Source organism: Vulpes vulpes, chromosome 2 (assembly GCF_048418805.1).
Source record: "Vulpes vulpes isolate BD-2025 chromosome 2, VulVul3, whole genome shotgun sequence".
Classification (NCBI taxonomy): domain Eukaryota; kingdom Metazoa; phylum Chordata; class Mammalia; order Carnivora; family Canidae; genus Vulpes; species Vulpes vulpes.
The window spans coordinates 101,205,854-101,233,499 of NC_132781.1; the positions used below are offsets into that span (position 1 = coordinate 101,205,854).

General features: G+C 41.3%; 1 pseudogene; it reads left to right on the forward strand.

Moving 5' to 3' along the window:
• Positions 1-15,143: 15,143 nt before the first annotated feature.
• LOC112931116 (serine/arginine repetitive matrix protein 1 pseudogene) lies at positions 15,144-17,852 on the forward strand (annotated as a pseudogene).
• Positions 17,853-27,646: the final 9,794 nt, after the last annotated feature.

Consider the following 27,646-nt stretch of genomic DNA (forward strand, 5'->3'; position numbering starts at 1 on the left):
CTATTTTTTTTATAAATAGGTATTAGGATTTGTGATATTTGCCCTTTGTTTATGTATGTGAGGAGGCAAACGCTGGATGCCTTTTTGTCATTAGTTCAAAGATTTAGCATCTGTGTGCTCCTTTTCTATTTCTAAAATCTCCTACCAAGCCACCCCAGACTTACGGTTTCCTATCCTAAGACCACGATGATCGCACTTGAACAGAGCTGTCTATCTTAGTCTGAATTAATTCGGGAGCATCAGCCCGTGGCCCCCCATATGTATCCCCCCCCGGGGGGGGGGGTCAGGCTTTCAGTATTATTTGTAGTGACGGAGTCTGGTCAGCAGATGGCAAGGAGCATCTTGCAAGAAAAGAACAATTACTTAGGTTGGGTTTAAAATAAGGAGAAAGAGAGAGAAAGAGAAAACACCATCTGCAGAACTCCGTCCTCCCCGGGGGGCAGTGGGCGCCCACGGGTCCTGATCCCTGCAGCCCAGCCAGCCCAGCCCAGCACTCGTGTTCCGAAGACGTTTACGTGAGATTCTCAATTAATGGCACGGTCAGACTGGGAACTCCTGGACCGGGAGGGAGACTGAGGTTGGGGTGGCTCACAGCACCTGCCTCCCTGCCCCTGCCCCCAGAAGGGCCGCCGGGGGGCGCCAGGCCCTGCGAGCACCCGAGCACCCGAGCACCTGAGCACCCGGGCACCCTAACACCTGAGAACCCGAGCATTCGAGCACCCGAGCATCCCCCCATCCACACTGACGGTGCATACGCTGCTCTGTATGCACCCAGCGTCCCTGTCTGGCTCCCAACTGCAGCAGCGGTCCTCCCCCGGGCAGCCCCGGGTGACAGGAGACAGCTAATTTAACCTGCGTGTCCTCGGCTCCCTTCTTATCTGGCGGTTGCCATGGCAACCCCCAAGGCTCCTCAGGCCTTTTCTCTCCCTGACTGACCAGGCCCCCCTCCCCAGGCCTCCCCCCCCCCCCCCCGAAAACCATTCTGGAATTGACGCTGCTATATTTGGGAAGAACTTAATAAAAGGACAAGTTGACCTAGTTTTAATGCTACACAACGAAATGGCAGGGACATGAGGCGGTACCCAACGGAAGGGATGGTCGCTCCAGGAAGATGGGAAGGTGACACAGGCGGCGATTGCGACCTTGGTTGCTTCCTCATCTTCCAGAAAGAAAAGCCCATCACTAAAGTCAGGGGCCAGTTCTCCCAGGTAGTGGGTGTGTGCCTTTCAGGAAATGCAGAAAGGTGCCAGTCCTTTCCTGTGTTTTAAGAAAAATAGAAATGTTAAAATGATTCTTCTTCTTCTATCTTAAAGATTTTATGTATTTATCTGAAAGCGAGCGAGCGAGGGGGCAGAGGGAGAAGCAGACTCCCCGCTGAGCAGGGAGCTGGTCATGGGGCTCGATCCCAGGACTCTGAGATACTATCTGAGCCCAAGCCAGAGGCCTAACTGACTGAGCCACCCAGGCACCTCCGCTTCTTTAAAAGAAAAAAAAAAAAAAACAGCATTATCCATTATCCCTGACAATTTGGATCTGAAGTCCACCGGTGCTGAGTACTGCTCGGAGTGATTTGCCCAGTTGACAGAGGCTCTTGCAGCCATGGATCGGCTCTGCCTCCTGGTCCTCCTGCCTCTGCGTGGCCTCCCCCTGCACTTGTTGATCTGCAGCTAATGACTGGAATACAAAAGGCATGTCCGTTCCAGAATGAGGATTACAAAGACTGTGCTCTGCCTCCCCTGCTCTTTGTGGCTGGGAGCAGTAAGGGCCACGCTGTGAGGACAGTGGGGGTGTGGCTGATGGGGAGGAACCAGGCCTGCCAGCAGCCCTGACAGCAGCTGGAAGGACACACGCTCTAGGCCCTGGGGTCCCCAGCTTACAGCTTCACTGGAGCTCCAGGGGAGCCCAGCGAAGCCGCACCTAGAGTCCTGCCCCAAAGAAACTGGGGTTGATGAATGTCTGTCATTTTGGAGACAATCCTAAGTTTTGGAGGATTTTTGTTATATGGCAATAACTAATACAGACATTTGTCTGTTCTCATTCTTCTCTTATGACAGCTTGGATTGTCATATCTGAGGCTGGCCTTCATCTCTTATGGCTGTGTGATCTGGAGTGAATTTACCTGGTCTCTCTGGGCGTCGGTGTCCTTATCTATAAAATAGGTTAATACTTGCAAAGGGCTTAGAACGTACTTAACTCATAGAAAATGCTTAGTAAACTAGTCATTATAATTACTGAATACAAGTTACTTACATTTCTGTTTAACTAATTTCCCCTAGATTTGTACCAATCATTTGCCTTCTGTACTGATTTCCCATGAAATGTAATAATAACTCATCATTTCAGAGCTTTGTAGATCTTCTATGAAAATGTACAGATATACCCTAAGCGTGGTGACCAGGCATTGTGACCCCCACGTCCCTGTAATTCTGTGAGCTCTGTCCTAAGAAGCCTGCCTATGTCCACAGAAGGGCAGAAGCCATTTGCCCCAAAGGACATATAACAGTCAGGTAGAGATTCTGTGGACAGTCTATCATTTTAAAGAATAGGCCAGGCAAATATGTCTCAGGTAGATTAGGAATGAAAAGGAGTGGGAGGCCTAAGTCCTGACCAAGCTAGCATTTCACTGAAACATGAATTCAGGGCACCTGGGTGGCTCAGCCAGTTAAGCATCTGCCTTCGGCTCAGCTCATGATCCCAAAGTCCTGAGAGTGAGCCCTGTATTGGGCTCCCTGCTCTGAGGGGAGTCTGCTTCTCCCTTTCCCTCTGCCTTCAGCTCCCCCTATTAGTGCTCTTTCTCTCTCTCATTCTCTCTGTCAAATAAACAAATAAAATCTTAGAAAGAAAGAAAGAAAGAAAGAAAGAAAGAAAGAAAGAAAGAAAGAAAGAAAGAAAGAAAAAGAAAAAAAAGAAAGAAAGAAGAAAGAAAGGAAGGAAGGAAGGAAGGAAGGAAGGAAGGAAGGAAGGAAGGAAGAAAGAAAGAAAGAAAGAAAGAAAGAAAGAAAGAAAGAAAGAAAGAAAGAAAGAAAGAAAGAAAGAAAGAAAATGTGAATTCATGCACTGGGTATAGCAGATTCCAGATCCAAAGGGAGTAGAAATCACCACTCCCGGATTCCTGGGCCCCTGGTCAAATTGAGAGACAACTGGGTAATCCTTAGGAGGAATGAACCATATATATATGTGAAGCAAGTTCAGAGAAGGACTAACGCTTGTTTTCAGAAGTTTCCAGAGGCCTCTTCCAAATGCCAGTTCCACACTTTTGAGATTGGCATTAAAAAATCAGTGACTGTGTCTGCTCACCCCCCGTGTCACCTTCAGTGTGCATCCATGACAGATAAAATCCAGGGACTTAATGAAGTTTGTTTGCTCAGAAGCTGGTAACTCATAGTTGAGTGTCTGCCCTCGGCTCAGGGCATGATCCCGGAGTCCTGGGGTTGAGTCCCTGTCAGACTCCCCTCGAGGAGTCTGCTTCTCCCTCTGCCTGTGTCTCTGTCTCTCTCTGTGTGTCTCTCACAAATAAATAAAATCTTTGATTAAAAAAAAAGAAGTTGGTAAATCTAAGAGCATGTGTGGACCTCAAATTCAGGTGTTTGCTGCTATTGATGATAATGCTTCGTTGCTAATACTTATCAAATGTTTAAAGTGTATTGACTGAACAAACCCACTGGGCAGGTACTATTAGACCCATTTTCCAGATGAGAAAACTAAGGCACAGGTGGTCAAGAGGCTTGCCCAACCACACACAGGTAGTAAAGGCAGAGCTGGAATACAAAATCCAACTGCCCATCAACAGAGCCTACACTCTTCTCCAGTAGGGGCTACATACTCTGGCCTACTCATCTACGATTCAACCTCCTTTTAATCTCCAACCTGTACTCTGCTCTGTTGCAGAATCTCAGTCAAAAAACCATGGTGTCACCCATTCTCCCGAGGGTCATATCTGAGTTTGTTGGGGGGCTCAAATAGTGCTTTGGGATCTAAGATGGAAGTGGAAATCTGATCCGTGGCCATCAAGCCACAAAAGCTATTTCTGCTTTGTTCTCACACAGGCACTACTTGGGTTTATTCCAGATAAGCCACTTCTATTGGAAGTGGGCCAAGGGGAAAGAAGATGTCCAAGACCCAATCTCACGCTCGCTTGAGAGGATTCAGTGTGGTTGTTTGGGATCAAGGGGGCATGCAGGCTGCAGCCAGGATCACAGGCCCAGTATGCCTGCATCCAGCTGCCCACATCGGACATGCTAAGGACACGCCATCCTTTCCTGAATTTTCATTTATGTACAAAGCCCTAGAGGCCCCTCACCAAGGTTTTCCTTTAGACAATCCAGGCTCTTGACTGGTTCAAAGGCTTTCACTGACATTTCAGTTTGGATTTTCCCAAACTGAAAGGTTCTGGGTGTTCTAGAGATTTTTAAACCCTAAATACTTTGAAAGGCGATGGTTTGCTGGAAGCGGGACAAGCCAGTGTTAAAAGGTGCGGTGAAAGAAGAGGGAGCAGAACAGAACAAAAATCAGGTTGGTGAGCACTTCACATCACGTCCTTAATGCCCTCACTATCAACCTTCTCACCCCCACACTCATCAATAGCATTGATGGAATGCCTCCTTGGTGCCACGTGTCAGGGGATTTGCATGTGTCACCTCTAGGTCACATAGTGGTGGTCTGAGGGCGGGATAAACTTCCCAGGGCAGACAGTGACAGCTCACAGCTGTCCCCCTCCAAGCACGGTACTCCTTTGGGATCCTAGCAGGCTCCCCTGGGAACTGAAGGGTACAGACTCTACCCATTGTGTGACCCTGCTGGTATTGGGCACCTGCAGTAGTTGAAACCAGCCTTCCTTTCCTCTCACACACAGGCACACACTCATGCACACACTCGTGCACCCATGCATGTACGCATATACACACATACACACATGCTTCAGCTCCGATGCTGGGGCAGGCCTGTGTAGAGGTTGCACCTGATGTCCATATGCATGGAGTTCACATGCATCTCTGCCCAAGAGTGGACTCCAAACAAAAGTTTGAAAACTTCACTGAAGCAGAGGAAATCCAGGATCCCAGGGCTCATCTCGCTAATGCCCCTTCCCCACTAACTGTCTCTTGGGTGGTGGTCTTATGAGTGAGTCAGAGCTCTTCTTCACTTCACCAGCAGAGGCTAGTGTGGTGTGTGGATGACTCCTCCTCACCCTCGAGAGCAAACAAGAACCAGACAATCACAAAGTACCCTGCTTGTCCTGAGACTGACCCTTTAACCTAAAGTCTTTGGGGGGTATAAAAAAAAAACCTGAAAAAATTTTTCTAAATACAGTAATTTGTTTAGGCATTGACAAACTTTAATGTGTCATTAAGAATTAATTTACCAAATTAATCAATCAATTTAGTTGAGTAATCAGATCAAACAGATAACAGGCCAGTGTGATCTGGTCCAATTAAATTAGATGAGTAGAAAGACCAGATGATTAGATCGGATTAGCCAAATGCTTTTTGGAAGCATTCACAGATGGAAAGTGCAAGGTCTTCCCAGGGTCTTCTGTATGAGGGTTGGGCTGGTGGTGAGGGGCTGCCTGGGATCCTAGATGGGTCCCCTCTCAGGTTTTAGAAGTCCTGTAACTTCAGACATACAACTTAGCAACCAGATCACTGAACAGCCATATCAGTTCCCTGTACATGCTGTGATAATTTATCACCACCATAGTAGCTAAAACAACACAACTTTATTATCTTACAGTTCTGGAGGCCAGAAGTCCAAAATGGAGGTAAAATCAAGATGTTAGCAGAACTGCATTCCCTCCGGGGGCTGGACAGGAAAATCCACTCCTTGCCTTTTCCAGCTTCCAGAGGCCACCTGGCTCATGACCACATCACTTGGACATCGACTTTGGCCATCAGCCACATTTCCTTGCACTCTGATGCTCCTGCACTCTTTCACTAATGGGGACCCTTATGATTATACCAGGTCCACCCAGCTAATCCATGATAACTTCCCCATCACAAAATCCTTAACTCCATCACCTCTGCAAAGTCTCTTTTGGCACATAAGGGAACATACTCCCAGGTCGGGATTAGGATGTGGACATCTTTGGAGGGCCACTCCACCTACAACAACCTAAGGCCATTGCCAGAGTTTCGGAAGTTATGATGCCATGTCTGGTCCCTTGCAGACACCTCCATGCTTACAGATTCTGAAAGGCTTAATGGGATACAACTGTATATCCCTGATTCTGCCACAGCAACTAAAACTCTTACAATTAAAGTAATCCCTTCGCATTAAGGCTTGGCTTCTAGAAAGCTCCTGTAATCATAAGAATATATGACCTATGAGGATAAATAACATGCTTCCATTAACACCCATCACCTGTGACTAGAAGATGATGGGTTGGTTTACAAACTTCCTATGATTAAGAGGTGCCTCAATTAATTGCATGGCATAATTAATTACATGTTAGAAGGAGATCAGCTGATAATGCTCAGAACTTGGGACTCCAAGTCCCTGCTCTAGACTCTAAAAAAGACAAAATAACATTGCATATACAACAGTTACTTCTGCCATAAAATATGTTAGCTGGAGACACGGTCCAATAATAGACTCTGCTATACTAAAGTACCTATGTATATACTTGTATCTATCTCACATTTTTCTAATGGTTTCCCTCTACTGACAAGTATGTGTTTAGTAGACCACTGCTTGGAACAGAGGATAAAGTCCATAAGGGCAAGAACAAAAACATTTTTTAAAATATTTTATTTATTTATTTATTTATTTATTTATTTCACACACGGAGAGTGGGGAATGGGCAGAAAGAGAGGGAGAGAAAGAATCCCAAGCAGACTCTCCCCCTGAGCATGGAGCCCAAGGCAGGGCTAAATCTCAGGACTCTGAGATCATGACCTGAGCAGATATCAAGACTCAGATGCTTAACCAACTCAGCCACCCTGGCACCCCAGGAATAAAAACAGTTTAACATATGCTATGTCCTGGGTAGGGAATGATATGACAGTTAAAAATTGGTTCTGCCTTCAAGAAGTTGTATTTGTTCGCTGGCACTGCCCTAACAAAGCACCATAGGCTAGGTGGCTTACACAACAAAAGCTTTTTTTCCCACAGTTCTGGAGGCAAGAAATCTGAGGTCGAGGTGTTGGCCGAGTCATTTCCCTCTGAGGCCCTCTCCTTGCCTGCTAAGATGGCATCTCCTCCCTGTGTCTTCACATGGTCCTCCGCCTGTGTGTGTCCATGCCCTCATCTCCTCTTGTCAGTTCTATCGGGTCAGGACCCAACCTAGTGATCTCATTTCAACATAATTAACTTATTCAAGACCCTGGCTCCAAAATACAGTTATATTCTGAGGTCCTGGAGGTTCAGATTTCAACATCTCAATTTTTGAGGAATACAATTCAGCCCATCCCAGAAATGTCATATCTCATGGAGCAAAGAGGAGGTGGCAACAGAGGTGGAGGAGGAAGAAATGCATATACATTTGTGGAAGGGAAGACTCAAGAGATGAGCTGTAACTTGACCAAAAGAGAGTTAAATTTGTCCTTAATTGGGAAAAAGACACCAGTTACAAGGAGAATAGATAGTAAGGAATCCCGCCTGCTTCTCATTGATTCACTAATAAAAGTTTAATTTCAAGATTTTAGGTCTTACTTCATCTGTATTCTGCTCGTCATGGCAGTTTATAGTACACCCACATTTCAAGAGTACCCAGAATATGTCTGTTTCCCCCATGAATAGAAAACTCCATCTTTAACCTTCAATTATAAGGCAATCAGTCAAAATGGAAGAGATAATAAAGTTTTCCACTTTATCTCCGTGGGGACAGAAAACTGCCAGATGTCAGCTTTGCCCCTAAACCTCTCTACCTTAAGTCTCTCATCTATAATAAAATAAGATACCCTGGATCATTCCACAATTCCATAATTTAGTGAGGTTGGACTCAAATCTACTTAGGACTCTAGAGAAAATCATTTCATGTACATTTCCCAGGGAAATATTAAATTAAAATCATGACCATTTAATGGCTAAAAACCAAATGAGGATAATGAGGATAAATATCAACGAAAAGAAAAAATTAGAAAAATAATCAGTAGAGAAACTGTTTATATTTCTTATTAACATGAATCACGTCCTTAAGGCGATTACTGCCCGTGTCTGTCTGCCAGGGCTGCTGTAACAAAGCACTGCCAGTTGACAGCTGAAACAACACAAATTTATTGTCTCACGGTTCTGGAGGCCAGAAGTCTGAGATCAAGGTGTCAGCAGGATTGGTTCCTTCTGAGGACCCTGGAGAAGAACCTGCTCCAGGCCGCTCTCCCAGCTTCTGTTGTTCCTGAGCTTTTGGCAGCATAACCCCCGTCTTCACATGATATTCTCCCTGTGTGAGTGTCTGTGTCCAAATCACCTCCTTTTCTATAAAAACACCAGTCACATTGGAGCCTGCGCCCACCCGACTCTAATATGACTGCATCTGAACTAATGACACGTGTAACCACTCTGTTTCCAAATATATCACCTTCTGAGATTTGGGGACATCAGGACTTGAACATACAAATTTTGGAAGAACACCTTCAATCTATAATACTGTCCGTCAACGAATTTAAAAATTAGACTATTTCATTTTCCCATCTCGTTCCTTTCAAAAGAAAGACTCAGTTTTGGCATGTTACCTACATTTTCCATAATGACACTTTTAATCAATAACTAAATCAAAAGCAAATTTTAAAAAAACCTCTATGCCAACTAAAATAAGAATCCTGATTATAAGATGGATCCCACTTTATGTGTGCATAAAATCTGTTTGCCTCTAGAAGTACCCTGGTCCTTTTAGCATATCTGTTTTTCTCCTACTCATGTATGTGTTAGGTTTAGCAGTTATTTTCAGAACACCTTCCACTTAAGGAATCCTTGAGGCAATAAAGTATCTAGTGTAGACCATCTGTCATGATTCAGGTATAGGTGAGATACCTGTAAGGAAGAAAACTGGTTCTCACTGGTAGTGCAGAGCAACCACAATTAAGATGTGCTTGATTAAAAAAAAAAATGTGCTTGATAAAATCAAGAGATTCCTCCTTGATTCTTGTATGTATAGACTTGCTCGGCATCCTCCAGAGCACATATTTAGAAATAAAATATATTTGTATTCCTTTTATAGCTCACAGTAAACATTGCTAGCACATATTTTAATTCTGCTTCACTTTTAATTAGCTTTTACAGAGAATAATATTGCAGGTGAATGCTTTCCTACAGTAGTAACATTTTTCTGATAACTTCAGAATTCAAGGTGGCAGCGAAGGAGTCCCACAGTTTAAGAAAACCATAGTTTAATATGGACCTTTAAAAGATAAACATTTGGCTGGCATTTGAAGATATTCCTTTAGCACAGGTTTGAAACTGTCTGCTATTCTGAACATTTAATGCATATTAAATTATAGGCGTAACATTTTAAATGCAGGTTTGGAACAAAAATCTCATTAAACATCACCTGGCCAGCCGTCCTCAAACTAAACCAATTGAACTGAAAAAAGCCTGTCTAGGGCCACATAGAAAGCATCTTCTAGAGTTGTGGGGACATCTTGTGGCCAATTTTAGTAAGGATTTTAAAAAATGAGATATTTCGACTCAAGTACAGTGAATGATTACAATTTGTTAGTAATTGTGCTCTATGTAGAGAACATAAAGATGAACAAAACATAAGCTGTGCTTTGAAAAATCTATCAGAATAGAAAAACAGTGAGCATTTTAATATGGCCAGGCCTCATTTTATTTAGGTGTACACAAGAAATACAGGTATCTTGTAAAAAAATGTTAAAAGTACAGATGTAATAAACACCTGTGTTTTTGCCTCTCCTCCTTACACCCACATTCCTTACCACTTCAGTGCAGTGTTATTTTGGAGGTCATTTTCCACTCAGCCATTGGCCATATGTTGATGAGGCTTGCTGGTCAACACCTCTGGTTTCAGGCCTCCCTAGTCCTCCTCATATTCTATCAGGAGCACAGGCCCCAAACTAGGTAAAAGTCGTTCACTTCTGGGAGTGAATTTTTTATTAACCTGTGGAGACAAAGATGACCTTTTCTGCTGGTTGCTTGTCAGCCTACAGCTGCTGCTAACCAGCTAATATCATATTGGGGGAGCACATCTGGTAATGAAGGAGCCTGGAAAAAGCAAAGACAGGAAGTGAAGAGCATTTGGGATAGGACCACAAGACCAAGTCATACCACCGTGGAATGTTCAGGAAAAATGGTTGATCCAGTAAGGAAACCAACTGAATTAATGCAAAAGATAAGCATAAAAAGAAAGAGTGAATGAAAAACATCGAACTAATGGAAAACTAGTAACAACTTTCAGGTAGCTAGGTAGATAGATAGACAGACAAATACATTAACATAAACACAAATAAATAAAATAAATTTAAATATTTTTATTTATTTATTATTTGTTATTATTAAATAGTTCTGAAAATCAGCTTTCCTGGCTAAATACGATGCAAAAAACTTTCCACATATGTAGATGTCACAATGCTCTATACTTAAAGTTTGCAATTTTCCATTCTAGAGAGGCAGCATAATTTAGACAATCCATTGTCATTTGCTGGACCCTTTGAACATTTAATCTGTTGGCAATCTTTGAAGCTATCAACAATTCTCCAACCTGTCATGCTTTCCTGAAAAATTGTCAGAGTATTTCCTTAGAATTGGAGAGAATTTTTAAGTTCCATCAGCAATTATTTAATTGTATTTGAGATAAAATAAAGATAAATTGGTTTTATTCAGATGGTTTCTATTGCCCTTGGAAAACTTAGATGCCAGTTGAGATCATACTAACATTTAAGAATCAGATAATGATGGGCAGCCCAGGTGGCTCAGCAGTTTAGTGCCAACTTTGGCCCAGCGTGTGATCCCAGGGACCTGGGATTGAGTCCCGCATCGGGCTTCCTGCATGGAGCCTGCTTCTCCCTCTGCCTGTGTCTCTGCCTCTCTCTCTCTCTCTCTCTCTCTCTCTCTCATGAATGAATAAATAATAAATAAATAAAATCTTAAAAAAAAAGATTCGGACAGTGAAACTTTGGCCCCAGGAATTAAAATATCCATTCTGAGAGAAAAAAATATATCCAAATCCATGAATGACTGGTACTCTGGTGCCAGAAATGGGAGATGGGGGACTGGGTGAATGGCACCATTTGTTTATTTTTTATTTTTGCCTACACACCTACAAATAAATTCATGAAAAAGTGGCTCAAAGTCATTGATTGGGGTGGGAGGGGTAGTGTAAACCACAATAAGATGTCTTCCATGATCATTTACCCTTTAAAAAAGGCTAAACTTAAAAAGATTTACCACATCGAATGTTTGTGATGACATGGAGCGACTGGAACCCACCCAGCTGGTCAGTGGGAGTGTAACATGGCACTACCACATTGGAGAACTGACAGTCTTTCTGAAAGTTAAACATACTCCCATCACAGGACTTAGCCATTTCACTCCAAAGGACTAACCCCAAATCAATAAAAACATATTTTAGAAATCTTTATGAAGATTTATGCATAAATGTTCTTAGCACTTTTTTTTCATTATAGCCTACACTGGAAACAACTTAGACATCCATATATATTACATTCTCATAATGAAATACTACTCAGTAATAAAAGAAGCTACCGATTCGCACACCACAGGAATGAATTTCAAAATCATTGTTCTGAGTGAAATAGTTCATCACAGAAGAGTACATACTACGATAGGATTTCTTTCTTTTTTTTTAGAATTTTTAAAAAAGATTTTATTAATTTATTCATGAGAGACACAGGGAGAGAGAGAGAAGCAGAGAGAGAAGCAAGCTCCATGCAAGAAGGCCGATGAGGGACTCGATCCCTGGACCCCAGGATCAATCCCCAGGTGGAAGGCAGGCACCAAGCCGCTGAGCCACCCAGGGACCCCCTATAGGATTTCCTTTATACAAAATTCTATTCAATGCAGGTTAATCTGGATTGGCAAAAGGCAGGTCAATAGTTGCTTAGGGCTAGGAGTGGTAAAAAGATAGTCTACAATGTGGCATGAAGAAGTCTGGGGGCAATGAAAATCTATATCTTGATTGTGGTCATATTTTCATGGGCGTATGCATGTCAAAACCTATAAACCCATGAATTATACACTTGAACTGGAGGGAACTTATTATACATAAATTATACCCCAATAAAATTTATAAAACAATTTAAAAATTAAAAAAAAATTGCTGCTTGCTAGTGCTTCTTTAAAAGTATGTATAAAGCTTGAAGTATTAGCATGGAATATAATATTCTCTTAAAACACCAAAGGAAAATAATATCACAAAATATGGATTCTAAGTCAAGAAGCACTATTAAGAGAAAAAGAAATAATTCATTATGATAGAAGAGTCAGTACTTCAGGAAGGCACAATTGTAAATCAGTATGTACTCTATACCATATTTTCAAGATATTTAAATGATATAAAATTTAAAGATAAATTACTCAAATTTACAATCATATTCAAACATTTTTATCACTCCCTTTTCTCCCCATACTAAAGACCGAAAAAAAGTAACATTATAAAATATTAGAACAAAATGATTCAACAACTTGAATGATTTGGGATTTATAAAATACTGCACCAGAAAATTGCATTATTTTCATAATAGTTGATTAAATTGGCCTTTTGGTGGACCATAAGACAAGTCCCAGTATATTTTAGTGAATTAAAGTCATAGGGAATGTGTTCTCTGACCACAGTGGAATTAGTCTAGAAATTTATTACAAAAAGATAATCAGAAAATCCCCAAGTGTTTAAAATTAGACAATACCTTTCTAAATAATCATAGATCAAAGAAGAAATAATACTGGAATTTAGAAAATAATTGGAATGAAGAATAATAAAAATACAGTATTTTTCCAAAATGTGCAATACAGATAAAGCTCTATCCAAAGGGCCTAAATAGAAATATTAAAAAGAAGAAAGACTAAAAATAAATTAATTTGGGATTTGGGTCGTAAGATAAAGAATAAGCAAATTAAGACCAAAGAATATGAAAGTAGAAAAAATATAAAGAAAAGGGTAAAACTGAACGATAATAAAGTACAATAGATAATAAGACAAAAAGTTGAATCTTTGAAAAGACTAAAAAAATTCATAAATTTTTGGCAAGTGTGATTTTTTTAAAGCAAAAAGTAACCTGGAAACATGGGAAGAGATATGAATCTAGACTCTATCCTAAAAGAGCAATATATTACAGGCAAAATGTAAAAATTAAGATATTTATGAGACAATTAGAAATTTGAGCATCAAACATTGGATAATCAAGGAATTGTCACCATCTTGTGGGTGGGTTGATAATAAAGTTAACTAAAAGGTGTATGTATCATGTAGAGATGCATACCACAATGCCATTGTATGGGATGAGCTAATGTTTGGGATTTGCTCCAATATATTAAGGAGGGCAGAATTGGTGGTAGGTGCATGGAAGGGAAGCACTGGCTCTGCACTGCTGGTTGTTGGTGGGGTGGGGAGAGTGATAGGTACATGGGATTCATTCAACTACACCATTTACCTATGTGATAGTCAAAATTTCCATAATGAGCAAATTCCTTTGAAAAAAAAAATGTACTGGGATCCCTGGGTGGCGCAGCGGTTTGGCGCCTGCCTTTGGCCCAGGGCGCGATCCTGGAGACCCGGGATCGAATCCCACGTCGGGCTCCCGGTGCATGGAGCTTGCTTCTCCCTCTGCCTGTGTCTCTGCCTCTCTCTCTATCTCTCTGTGACTATCATAAATAAATAAAAATTTAAAAAAAAATTTAAAAAAAATGTACTATAGGCAGCCCTGGTGGCTCAGCGGTTTGGCGCTGCCTTCCGCCCAGGGTGTGATCCTGGAGACTGGAAATCGAGTGCCGCGTTGGACTCCATGCATGGAGCCTGCTTTTCCCTCTGCCTATATCTCTGCTTCTCTCTCTCTCTCGTGAATAAATAAAATATTTTTAAAAATACTATGAACCAAACTGACACAAGAAACAGAAAAAATATATTCTTCTGCATATTAGAGAAATAAAAAACCATGAAAAACATTTGTCCCCCAAACACAAAACTTTTTTTTTTTAATTTTATTTATTTATGATAGGCACACAGTGAGAGAGAGAGAAGCAGAGAGACACAGGCAGAGAGAGAAGCAGGCTCCATGCACCGGGAGCCCGACGTGGGATTCGATTCTGGGTCTCCAGGATCGCGCCCCGGGCCAAAGGCAGGCGCCAAACCGCTGCGCCACCCAGGGATCCCCAAACACAAAACTTTTTATGCAGATGGCATTAATTGCAAATCCTTCTAAGTATCTACAATTAGCCAATCTTACACAAATTACTCCTATAAAGGGAAAGTGAGAACAGGGTTGCTTGGGTGGCTCAGTCTGTTAAGCACCCAACTCTTGATTTTGGCTCAGGTCATGATCTCAGGGTTGTGAGACGGAGTCCAGTGTTGGGCTCTGTGCTCAGCATTAAGTCTGCTTGAGATTCTCTCTCTCTTTCTCCCTCTGCCCCTCTCCCAGCTCATGCTCACTCTCTCTCTCTTTCTCTAAAATAAATATGTAAAATCTTAAAAAAAAAAAAAAAAAAAAAAGAAAGAAGAAAGAAAAAAAGAAAAAAGTGATGAGGTGCTTGGGTGGCCTGTCAGTTAAGTGTCTGCCTTCAGTTCTGGGCATGATCTCAGGGTCCTGGGACTCAGTCACACATCCGGCTCCCTGCTCAGCAGGGAGTCTGATTCTCCCTCTGCCTCTGCCTCTGCCCCTGTGCTCTCTCTCTCTTAAATAAATGAATAAAATCTTTTTTTTTAAGTGAGAACAATTCTCAGTTAATTTTATGAGACCTACATAATTTTGATAGTAAAACCTGACAAGAACATTGTAAGAAAGGTAAATCAAACATAAATGTGCTTCATAGACATGGAGGCAAAAATTTTTAAAGAAAGCATTAGAAAACCTAACCTAGCAATATTTTTTTTAGAAAAGGAAAAAAGAAAAAGTTGAGTTCATTTTAGGATTGCTTTATCACTCAAAAATCCATTACCCCCCCAAAAAAGTTAATAATAATATAAAATCCATTACTGCTTTAGGAGAATAAAGAACAAATATCAGGTCCGAGCAAGGCAGAAGATGGACGCGGGATTCTTCCATGGAACAAGTGCAGAACAGGATAATCGGTTCAGCAACAAACAGAAGAAGCTAGTGAAGCAGCTGAAATTTGCAGAATTCCTAGAAAAAAACGGTGGACATGAGCAAAGTAAATTTGGAGGTTATAAAGCCTTGGATACCAAAACAAGTAACGGAAATCCTTGGGTTTGAAGATGATGTTGTGATTGAGTTTATATTCAACCACCTGGAAGTGAAGACTCCAGACTCCAAAATGATGCAGATCAACCTGCCTGGGTTTTTGAATGGAAAAAAATGCCAGAGAATTTATGGGAGAACTGTGGCCCCTGCTCTTAAGTGCACAAGAAGACATCGCTGGAATCCCTTCTGCTTTTCTAGAACGGAAGAAAGAAGAAATAAAACAAAGACAGATTGAACAAGAGAAGTTAGCATCTATGAAAAAAAGCAAGATGAAGACAAGGATAAGAAGGATAAGGAAGAAAAAGAAAGCAGCAGAGAAAAAAGGGAGAGGTCTGGAAGCCCAAGAAGACGCAGATCCAGTTCTCCTTCTCCTAGAAGACGATCTTCCCCTGTCAGGAGAGGGAGAAAGCACAGTCATTCTCGATCTCCCCATCACAGAACCAAGAGCCGGAGTCCTTCCCCTGCTCCAGAAAAGAAGGAAAAATCTCCAGAGCTCCCAGAACCATCAGCTAAAGTAAAAAAACCTTCAGTACAAGAGGCCACTTCTACTAGTGACATCCTGAAAGTTCCCAAACCCGAACCTGTACCAGAGCCTAAAGAACCTTCTCCGGAGAAAAATTCCAAAAAGGAGAAGGAGAAGAAGACCCGACCAAGGTCTCGGTCACGTTCCAAATCAAGATCCCGGACACGGTCTCGCTCTCCTTCTCATACTCGACCTAGACAGCGTCACAGATCCCGATCAGGATCAGACTCATCTAGAAGGAGGCCAAGCCCGAGAAGGAGGCCATCTCCTCGCAGAAGAGCCCCACCAAGACGAATGCCACCTCCACCCCGGCAAAGAAGGAGTAGATCTCCAGTGAGACGAAGACCACGTCCATCAGCATCCTTGTCTGGAAGTACCTCATCATCCTCTTCATCTCGTTCCCGGTCACCGCCAAAGAAGCCTCCTAAGAGGACATCCAGTCCCCCTCGAAAACCTCGTGGGTTATCTCCTTCAGCAAGTCCTCCGAGGCGGAGGCATAGGCCATCACCTCCAGCAACTCCACCGCCCAAAACTCGTCAGCCCCCAACACCCCAGCAGGCAAATCGTACAAGAAGAAGTCATGTTTCTGTCCCTCCAGGGAGAACTTCAGGTAAAGTGACAAAACATAAAGGTACTGAGAAAAGAGAGTCCCCTTCACCAGCACCTAAGCCTAGAAAAGTAGAGTTCTCTGAATCGGAAGAAGATAAAGGTGGCAGAATGGCTGCGGCACATTCTGTGCAGCAGAGACGTCAATACAGACGACAGACCCAGCAGTCTTCATCTGATTCTGGCTCCTCTTCTTCCTCAGAAGATGAGAGCCCCAAGAGTTCCCATGTGAAGAATGGTGAGGTAGGCAGGCGGCGGAGACATTCCCCTCCCCGGAGTGCCTCTCCATCACCTCGAAAGCGCCAGAAAGAGACTTCGCCTCGCGGTAGACAGAGGAGGAGTCCTTCCCCACCACCCACCAGAAGGCGACGTTCCCCTTCTGCCCCCGCTCCTCCTAGGCGCAGGTCCGCACGCCACTACCACAACCAAGAGCTCCTTCTCCCCCCCGCTGGCGCTCACCATCCCCAAGAAGATACTCTCCTCCCATACGGAGGAGATACTCTCCTTCTCCACCTCCAAAGAGAAGAACGGCTTCTCCCCCTCCCCCTCATAATGAAGGGCATCACCATCTCCACCACCAAAGCGTCGGGTTTCCCATTCTCCACCTCCCAAACAAAGAAGCTCCCCAGTCACCAAGAGATGTTCGCCTTCATTATCATCAAAGCATAGGAAAGGGTCTTCCCCGAGCCAGTCTACCTGGGAGCCCCGGTCACCACAACCAAACGAAAGGCATTCGCCCTCACCACGGCCTCGAGCTCCTCAGACCTCCTCAAGTCCTCCACCTGTTCGCAGAAGAGCATCATCATCACCCCAAGGAAGGCAGTCCTCTTCTCCAAGTACTAGGCCCATTAGGAGAGTCTCCAGGACTCCAGAACTCAAAAAGACAAAAAAGGCTGCCTCACCAAGCCCTCAGTCTGTAAGGAGGGTTTCCTCCTCTCGGTCTGTCTCAGGATCTCCTGAGCCAGCAGCTGAAAAAAACCCCAGCACCTCTATCCCCTGTCCAGTCTCAGTCCCCTTCTACCAACTGTTCACCAGCAGTACGGGTCAAAAAGGCTAAAAGCCCAACACCAAGCCCATCTCTGACAAGGAACTCAGACCCAGAAGGAGGTGGAAAGAAAAAGAAGAAAAAGAAGGACAAGAAACACAAAAAGGATAAGAAGCACAAGAAGCACAAAAAACACAAGAAGGAAAAGGCCATGGCGGCAGCCGCTGCAGCAGCTGTCACTCCCAGGGCCCCTGCGGCCCCCACCACCACATCAGCACAGGAGGAACCGGAGGCAGAGCCTGAGCCTAAGAAGGAGACGGAGAGTGAGCCCGACGACAACCTTGACGACTTAGAAAAGCACCTGCGTGAAAAGGCGCTGAGGTCGATGCAGAAGGCTCAAGCGTCCCCACAGTCTTAGGCGGGAATGTGTGTCACGTTGTACATTTTATTTGGTTTGTACGCAATTCAATTTCAAAATTGCTAAAGTGTGTTTGAGCTTTAGAGTGGATGGCCACGGACTAGCTAGAGTTACTAAACCAAACCAAGCTCGGACTTGTGTCCCTCATTTACTCATAAGGCTCGGGAGCCCAAAGGGTAAATAGTTGGTTGACGCTTGAGAAAGGGCTTAAGCAATGGTTTCCGGAGCTCGCTTTTACGTGATTGCCCACATAATACGATTGATATAATGTGTTCTAGCCTGGTGGTAAAGTTAAATAGGGGTCTGTGGTATTCTTACTGGTCTGTTAATCATATCCATTGTCCTTTAAAAAGCGTATGCATCTAGAATAGCATGTTTATCTGTTAACTAAAGCCCTCCTGTGTCAGTAGGGTCTGTCATGCATGTGGGTATTCCTTTATCTCTATTCTGCTTGTGCTGTATGATACCGTAAAACCTTAAATAAAGTTGACACTGCTTGGACATCATCCACTGTGTCCCTCCTGTCCCCATCTCTTTACTTTTCTTTTATTTCCTCATCCCCTTACCCTTAGGACCCTGATCGTGTTGCCGCAAAGCACGCAACACTTTAGACTATAACATTTGTTGTAATAATTGTTAGGTTGAAGTTCACCATGTAAAAACAAGGGGGGGCATGGATTTACATTGCAAAAGGTGTCCACAGTGTATTAGTTACGTTCTTTCATTGACTGCTGACATAAATTCATTTAGAGTGAAATATTTTAAGCCAAAAAAAAATCCTCTTTTTAAAAAAGGGGTTTCAATATTGTTGTCATTTTTATGGTTTCTTTAAAGGTCTTGGCTATTCCCAGAGGTTTTCCTTTCTTGTCATTTTTTTTCTTTATTTTTTTTGCTCATTTCAGTCTTAGCACCCATTTAAGTTATGATACTTCCAACCTTGTATGGTTTGCAAGCTTGCCCAGAAATAAGACCACTGTTGAACTACCACAAAGTATAAATGAATATTTTAATGCCACAATCTTTCCTGTTGCTTGTGGAATCTCTGCTGAAATGAATCAGGATTCGAGCTCTAGGACGAGATGGAAAATGAAAGCATGTTGTTTGGCAGGACACTGTGGGTTTATATTGATGTGTAACAAGTTTATTTGGAACACTGGAACTCATTCTATTCTGTTGTGGTTTTTTTGTTTTGTTTTTTTGTAAAGGCAATTAACTAGTCCCAGGAAGGATCCTTCAGTTCTATAAAAGTTTGTTTTATGAAATGTCATGGCTCCATTCATAATTTTGTCTTGTTCTTCCAATTGGTATATACAACTTTCAGAGCTCTCAGATTTGGAAGGCTGGAAGGGTCCAGACTTTGAAATAGTGTCTTGTTTTCACTGTTTTTGTTTTTTTGTTTTTTGTTTTTAAACTAAAGCTATATAAAGCTTGTGGATTAAACAGAATAAATTTCTAAATTAAAAAAAAAAAGAACAAATATCAGATGATCATCCCAATAGATGTGAGAAAAGTAGATAATAAAAATTTAGCACTTATGATCAAATTATTTAACTACTAATAGAAATAAAAAAATTAAAACTAATTGAAAATATAAAATATTAAAAAATCTACAGGTATCATCATACAGAATGGTAAAGTACTGAAAGCTTTCCCCCTGAGACCAGAAATGAGACAAGGATGCTCATTATTACCAACTCTAGTCAAGATAGTATTAGATATCTTAGCACCATATGGCAAGAAAAAGAAACAAAAGATAGAAGAATTGAAAGTATAGGAATAAAAGTGCCATTATTTTCATTGGCATTATTAAAATAGTCAAATATACACAGGCAATCCATTTACATTAAAAAGTAAACTTAGTAAGGCCACTGCTTAAAGTCAACACACAAAATTAGTTACATTTGTATATTTAAATAAGTAATTTAAAATAATTTTTAAATGACACCATCTATAACATCTGAAAAAAGTAAATACAAAGGAATAAATGCAGCAAAATACTTATAAATCATATAGAAATATAGACAAAGTGTTACTAATCATTATTATGTCCAATAAAAGAAAATACAGCGTCATGTAGAAATAAGGTTCATGAATATACTCATCAATACACTTAGTGTCAGAAAGATGTCAGTTCTCTCAAACTGACCAATAGATTTAATAAAGTCTTCCTCATAATCCCAGCAGTATTTTTTTCAGGAAATTGACAAGATGATTCTGAATTTATCTGGAAATGCAAAAATGGATGTTTTAGAAATATCCAAAAACACTTTTTAAAAAGAGCAAAGTTGGAAGACTTACACCAGAACCCAAAACATCTTTAAAGAAAGATATAATAGAAACATATTACATTATCTAAAATTCCCATTATATAATTTGTAAATTTTTTTTTACAATTTGTAAAATTAATAGGCATGCACAATAGCAGAAAAACATGATCCATAATAAAGAAAAAAATAATAGAAACTCACTCTGAGATGACAAAAGTTTTGGAATAGTAGTCAAGGACATTAAGGCAGCTATTATAAATAGAGTCAAGAACTTAAAGGAAGTTAATAAACAAGATGGGAAATCTCAGTAAAGAAATAGAAACTATAAAAAGAACCAAATGGAAATGCTAGGACTACAACTCACAACATCTGAAGTGAAAAAATTCCACAACATTGGCTTAACATCTGGTCAATTGCACATAGCAGAAGAAATAGTGTGTTTGAAAATAAGAGAAATGATCCAATCTTAAGAAGAGAGAGAGAAAAGAAAAAAAAAGAAAGTAAGAAATGAACAGAGCCTCAGTGACCTTTGAGAGACCATCCAAATATAACATGTGATTGGACTGCCCAAAAGAGAAGGGGGATGGAACAGGAAAAAAGTACTTGAAGAAATAATGGCTGAAATTTTCTAAAAAGTGATGAAAACTCAATTTACAGAACCACAAATCACAGAAAATCCCAAGCAGGAAAAACACACACAAAACCACATCTAGTCTGAAAAGCAGCCAGAGAGAAAGACCTGATTGAGGGGGAAACATACAAATGACTGCTGATTTACCAGCAGTAACAGTAGAGGTGAATAAGCAATGAAATGACCCGCCCGGGAGCATTTGAGTGGCTCAGACTGTTAGGTGGCCAGCTCTTGACTTCTGCTCAGGTCATGATCTCAGGGTTGTGGGATGGAGCCTCACATCAGGCTCTGCACTGTGCAGGTTGTCTGCTTGAGATTCTTTTCTTATCCCTCTGCCCCTCCTCCTGCTCACATGTTCTCTCTCTCTCTCTCTCTCTCTCTCTCTCTCTCTCTCTCTCTCAAATAAATAAATAAATCTTTAAAAAAAAATGACCCAAACAAACCTGTCATCTCAGCATCTCAGACCCCACAAAGAGGCTTCAAAATGAGATTGAAATAAAGACATTTTCTTTTTTTTTTTTTTTAATTTTATTTATTTATGATAGGCACACAGTGAGAGAGAGAGAAGCAGAGACATAGGCAGAGGGAGAAGCAGGCTCCATGCACCGGGAGCCCGACGTGGGATTCGATCCCGGGTCTCCAGGATCGCGCCCCAGGCCAAAGGCAGGCGCCAAACCGCTGCGCCACCCAGGGATCCCGACATTTTTAAATAAATAAAAGTCACCGGAATGTGAGGCCAGGAGATCTGCACCACAAGAAATGCTAAGAATAAGTTATTTGAATTGAAGAGAAAGGTTACCAAACAGAAATATGCATCCACAGAAAAATACGAAGGGCACTGGAAACGAGAAGTTTGTGAATGAAGATATGTTGGACTTTCTCCTTTTTCATCTCTTAACTTATATAAAAGATGAGTAACTACTCAATCATAAAAAAACATTATATTATGGGTTTTATAGAAAATATAAAAATAAAATATATGATAAATGTAGCATAAAGGACAGGTGGTGACAAAATTATATTGTTGCAAGGTTTTTACATTTTGTGTAATGTCATACAATTTTAATTACAGATTGAGATAGGTTAAGAATGCATATGCTAATCCCTAGTGCAACCATTAAAAATAGTTTTAAAAAGAAAACAAAATCCAATAAAATACATTAACTGGAATACTGTATTAGTTTTCTAGGCCTCTCATAACACAGGACCATAAACCAGGTAGCTTAACAGAAATTCATTGCATTACAGTTCTAGAGGTCAGAAGTCCAAAGTCAAGCTGTCAGCAGGGCTCTATTCCCTCTGAAGGGTCTAAGGAAAGATGTGTCCCACACCTCTCTCTCTCTCAGCTTCTGCAGTTTCTTGGTCATGACAGACAATTTCAGTCTTCCCCTGCGGCTCTCCCTATGCGTATCTCTTCATATAATGTTCTCTTTGTAAAGACGTCAGTTATATTCAATCAGGGGCCACCCAACTCCAGTGTGACCTAATCTCAACTAATTATAACAACTCTATTTCCAAGTAAGTTCACAATATGAAGTTCTGTGATGTTAAGACTTAAACAGATGAACGGGGAGGGGGACACAATTCAACCCACAACAAATGCTAAAACATATTTGATTGATCCAAAAGAAATCAGTTAGAAAAGGAACAGAGGAATGGAAATACCCCCCCAAAAAATCCAAATCAATAACATGATAGATTAAATACATTCATAACAATAATTATGATAAAAATATAGCCTCTAATTAAAAGTAAACGATCATTAGACTAAATTAAAAAATCAAGACCCAACTATATGCTGTATAAAGAGATACATTTTTTATTAAAGATTTTTATGTATTTATTCATGAGAAACACAGAGAATGAGAGACAAAGATAGAGGCAGAGGGAGAAGCAGGCTCCATGCAGGGAGCCCGATGTGGGACTCGATCCCGGGACTCCAGGATCACTCCCAGGGCCAAAGGCAGGCGCCAAACCGCTGAGCACCCAGGGATCCCCCAGGGATACATTTTAAATATACACAGGTGTGTTAAATATAAATACTAAGCATAAGAAACCTGTTGTATCTAAATTAATACCAGATAAAATAGACTTCAAGACAAGGATGAATTAAAGAGGTAAAAGAAAGTAATAGCTTATACTGATATACACATTAATTCATCAACGTGACATAATCTTAAGAAAAAATGCATTTAAAGCCAGAGCATCAAAAACCATGAAGCAAAAGCAAAATTTGACAGAATTAAGAGGAAAGATAAGCCATCTACAGTCATAGTTAAAGAGTTGTCACTAATCTGGTAATTGATACAGCAAACAGACAATGAACAGTAAGGATCAAACATAGCTAACATTATCAGAAACTTTTTTTTAAAGATTTTGCTTATTTATTCATGACAGACAGAGAGAGAGAGAGGCAGAGACACAGGCAGAGGGAGAAGCAGGCTCCATGAAGGGAGCCGGACGTGGGACTCAATCCCGGGTCTCCAGGATCACACCACAGGCCAAAGGCGGCGCCAAACCACTGGGCCACCAGGGCTACCCTCATCAGAAATTAATCCAACTAGCATGTATAGAGTACTATGCATAATGAGTCACTGGGGACTAAAAGTTTATATTCTTTTCTTTTCTTGGGTAATCTCTACTTTCAATATAGGGGTGGCGGATAGGTAGAAGAAAACAAAAAATAATCATTTAGGTCTCACCATATGCTCATTCTACACAGGTAAAGGTCAACAGAAGCAATCCTGACCCAAATTGAATTACGTAGGGGCACCTGGGTGGTTCAGTGGTTGAGCATCTGCCTTTGGCTCAGGTCATGATTCTGGGGTCCTGGGATCAAGTCCCACATCAGGCTCCCCACATGGACCCTGCTCCTCCCTCTGCCTATGTCTCTGCCTCTCTGTGTCTCTCCTGAATAAATTAAAAAACAAAAACCAAATTGAATTATGCTGATCTTTGCTGAAGTCAACAAACGGTCATTTAATACAATGATCAATTGATTTTGGGCAGAGGCATTTACAAATGGTACCTGAAAGACTGAGTAAACATGGGGGGGAGATCTCACCCATAGTTTATAGCACACAGAATATTAGTTCACGAACAATCATAAGACTAAACATACAAACTAAAATAAAATTTTTTTAGAAGACAGGATAACATCTCTATGAACTTGGGATAAGCATAGGTTTCCTAGATAATTCACCAAAAACTTACTTACTAAACACAGAGATTACATTGAGGAATTGGACTGTGATATAGTTAAGAATTGCTTATCAGGAGACATTGCTAAGCAGATGAAAAAGTCAATCAGAAAAAAAGAAAAAAAAGGTCAATCAGAAGTTGGAAGAAGACTATTCTCGATAAATAAATCTGACAAAGGACTTATGACTAGAATATATTAAAGATGACTGTAAATTAGTAATAGAAAGATAATCAACCCCATAAAAAGGGTCAAAAGCTTTGAAAGATACTTCACAAAAGGAAATATATAAATAAGCACATTAAAAAATGGCTTACATTATGAATCATGAGAAAAGAAAGCCACAATGAGATACTCCTTTACCCTCACTAAAATAAAAAAGACAGAGAACAGTAATTGTTGCTGAGGATGCGACCATCCTGGAACTCTACACCTCATTTGTGGGAATGGGACATCGCCCTCCCATTTTAGGTAGCTGGTAGATATAAACCTACCCTCCGACCCAGCCTTCCACCTCCAGGTATGTTATCCAAGAGAAATGGCAATGTGTGCCACAAGAAGACTTGCTCATGAATGTTTACAGAAGCTCTTCCATAATAGTCAGAAACTGGAAACAATCCAATGTCCAACAAGCAGTGAGCAGATAAATTGTGGTATATTTGCACAATGGAATGCTACTCAATTAAAACAAAACAAAAAACCAAAAACTACTGCCGTGGACAAAACACAGGAGCAGTAAATTAAGTGAAGGAAGCCAGACATGGAAGATCCTTATACTCTATGACTCCATCCCTGTGACTTTCTGGAGCAGGTGAAACCAATTCTGATGATGGAGTACGGAACAGAAGCTGCCTTTGAGTGAAGGGAGGGACAAGTTCACGAAGGAACTTTCTGGGCTCATGGAAATGTTTCATATTTTGATAGAGGTATGTACCACTCAGGTGCATATATTTGTCAAAATTCACCCAACAGAACACTCAAGATCTGTGCATTTTACTACATGTAACATTTACTTCAATAAAGAGCAGAGAAGGAAAACAAAGGCATTTCCATGCATTCAAAGCAACAAAACATATTTTGCAAGAACATATGCATAAAAATAAAGGGTGCCTTAGTCTTCAGAAGCAGTTGTGGCCACAATGTTGAATGATTTCCTTAAATGTAACATTTAGTTACTTGTTCATTTTCCAGGGTGAGGGTCTTAAGCCCCCGTGGGGAAAGAAGAGAGAGGGGGTGGGGTGTGGGGAGAGAAGGAAACAAATTAAAAAAGCAAAAGGGGTGATGGGCCTGGCAGTAATGGAGGGGCAGGATGGGCTCACCCCTGATTACGCTCTCCTTTGTTTTCCTGCTCATGGCAAGCCTTGGACCTCTAACCTACTTAAGTTTCCTTTCCCAGTTTCACCATCAGTCAGGGCCTCTGTATATGTTTAAAGTATCTGTCGGTGCCTTCACTGATGTATTTGTGATCTGAGATTATGACTTAATGTCATTAAGTCATAAAATAAGATTATGACTAAGTCATAATCTTAATGTCATAATCTCATAATCATAAGACTATGACTTAATGTCATTAAGTCACCCTTAACAATTTCCAAACTTGTCATATTTGAAAGCATATTGCATTTTGCACGATACGTTGTACCATGACGATTGTAAAAATATGCCCCAGCAAAACCAACCGAGAGGGACTGGAGATGAAAACTGCCAAAGCCTCTCGGTTCACTGCTTCTTGCTTCATTGGTTTTTACTTTGAATTCCTCCGTGACTGCTTGTACCACGAAAGTACAACCATTCATGGCCACTAGGTGGGTCTCTCCTCAAAAACTCTGGCTTTGTTCCTTTTCCTTCCACAGGGCTGAACAAATTACATTAGTATCTGGACCTGTTCTCTCTCTTCCAAATTGGGTGTGTTGAGTTTTCCTCTTTATGGGTTTGCTAAGAACAAATGTAACGATCCTAAGCACCTAGATACTAGAACAAAGTGTTTATTATTCCAAACAAAGGGTACATTTGTGACAGCAGGAATATTCTACTCAGTCAAGCAGGAGAAGGTATTACCAGCCCTGAGTTCAGGAAAACCGCAATCCCTCCCTTCCTACCTTCCTACCTCCCCTCCTTCCTTCCTTGTCTCCCCTTTTTGTCTTTCTATCTTCCTTTTTTTTTGTCTGTCTCTTTCTTTCTTCATATTTTCTTTGTTTCTCCGGCACTTTGAGCTTCTGCCTCCAGAGTGTAGACAAATAGAAGAAAGTAGCTACCAGCACTCTGGGGGGAAACAGCCCTGACCTGCAGTTCCTGCTCTGGCCATGCTAGCCATCTTCTCCTCTTGGCTGGTTTTTTACAGAGCCCACAGAACTGAAGGCCACCCCTGTGTTGCTCCCTGACCTCGTGCTCCTTGACGTTGTCCAGCAGGTGAAATGCGACTCGTGCACAGGGATGTCAGCGGCCAGGTGTAGTTCAGGCAAAGGGATAACGAGGCCCACCTGCTTTGGTCCCACTGTGGTGGGGATCACCCCCGGCTCTGTGCCCACAAGCAGGTTACCTAACTAGGCTGTGTCTTGACTTCTTTATCTAAGAAGAAAAGATCATGATTTTACCTACTTCATCTGAGTTTTGAATAATGAATGAGTAAAGCACTTGGAATTGTACCTGAGACAAGGTACATGATTAAATACTAATCATACTAATAATGATAAGGATCCCTAGTATTATTAACACAAGCAGACATGAAGTTAAAAGAGAGTCAGGATTAACAAGTAGCAGATTAGATGATTTATAGGTATTTTTTCATTGTCTTGGTTTTGTTTTTTTTTTATTTTGAGGCTTTTTGGACTGAGGACCAAGGTCTTTCCCTATGTTACAAAGTCCTGCTTTCCAGGGCAAAGGCCAGAGTGAAAGCACCTACACTGGCATTTCAAATGACTCAAATAAGTGTTTCCTTAGGCTCAGGGAGGATGGCAGATGTATCACTAAGTATTTGCAAAATTCTTGGAGGTGGTACATAAACTCAGGATTGTCACCTAGAAGAGAGATGCATTGGAGTTGTGGGCCTTGATCGTATAAAAATATAAGATTTCCCCAAATTGGGCAGCCCGGGTGGCTCAGTGGTTTAGCGCCACCTTCGGCCTGGGGTGTGATCCTGGAGACCCGGATCGAGTCCCATGTTGGGGTCCCTGTGTAGAGACTGCTTCTCCCTCTGCCTGTGTCTCTGCCTCTCTCTTTCTCTCTGTCTCATGAAAAAATAAATAAAATATTAAAAAAAAAAAGATTTCCCAAAATTAAACCACTGCTGTGGAGAAAAAGTGTTCGCCTTAGAGAATATTCAAAGGAGCAGGAACAGAGCAGCATTGACCCTGTGTCACTTGGTTTCAGGATCTCACAATCTAAAATGGTGAGGACCTTGCTATTCTGCTTCCAAATGATACATAATTGTCTTAAGATTCAAAGAGCTTTTCAACCTAGAATAACACTCTTCCTATGTGGGGAGAATTGACTATTATTTCCCACAGAGGGAGTTTCAGCCAATGAAGAAATCTTAGTCCTGGAATGGGCCTTAGGTTTAACACTTCCAGAGTAAGAAAAAAAGGTGAACTTAAAATATTTTTAAGGATGCAACACCATACTTTGTCATAAATTGATGATACCTAAGGCTTCTTAATTAACATTCTCTCTTACAATGAGAGATCTCCTGTAAGATGTG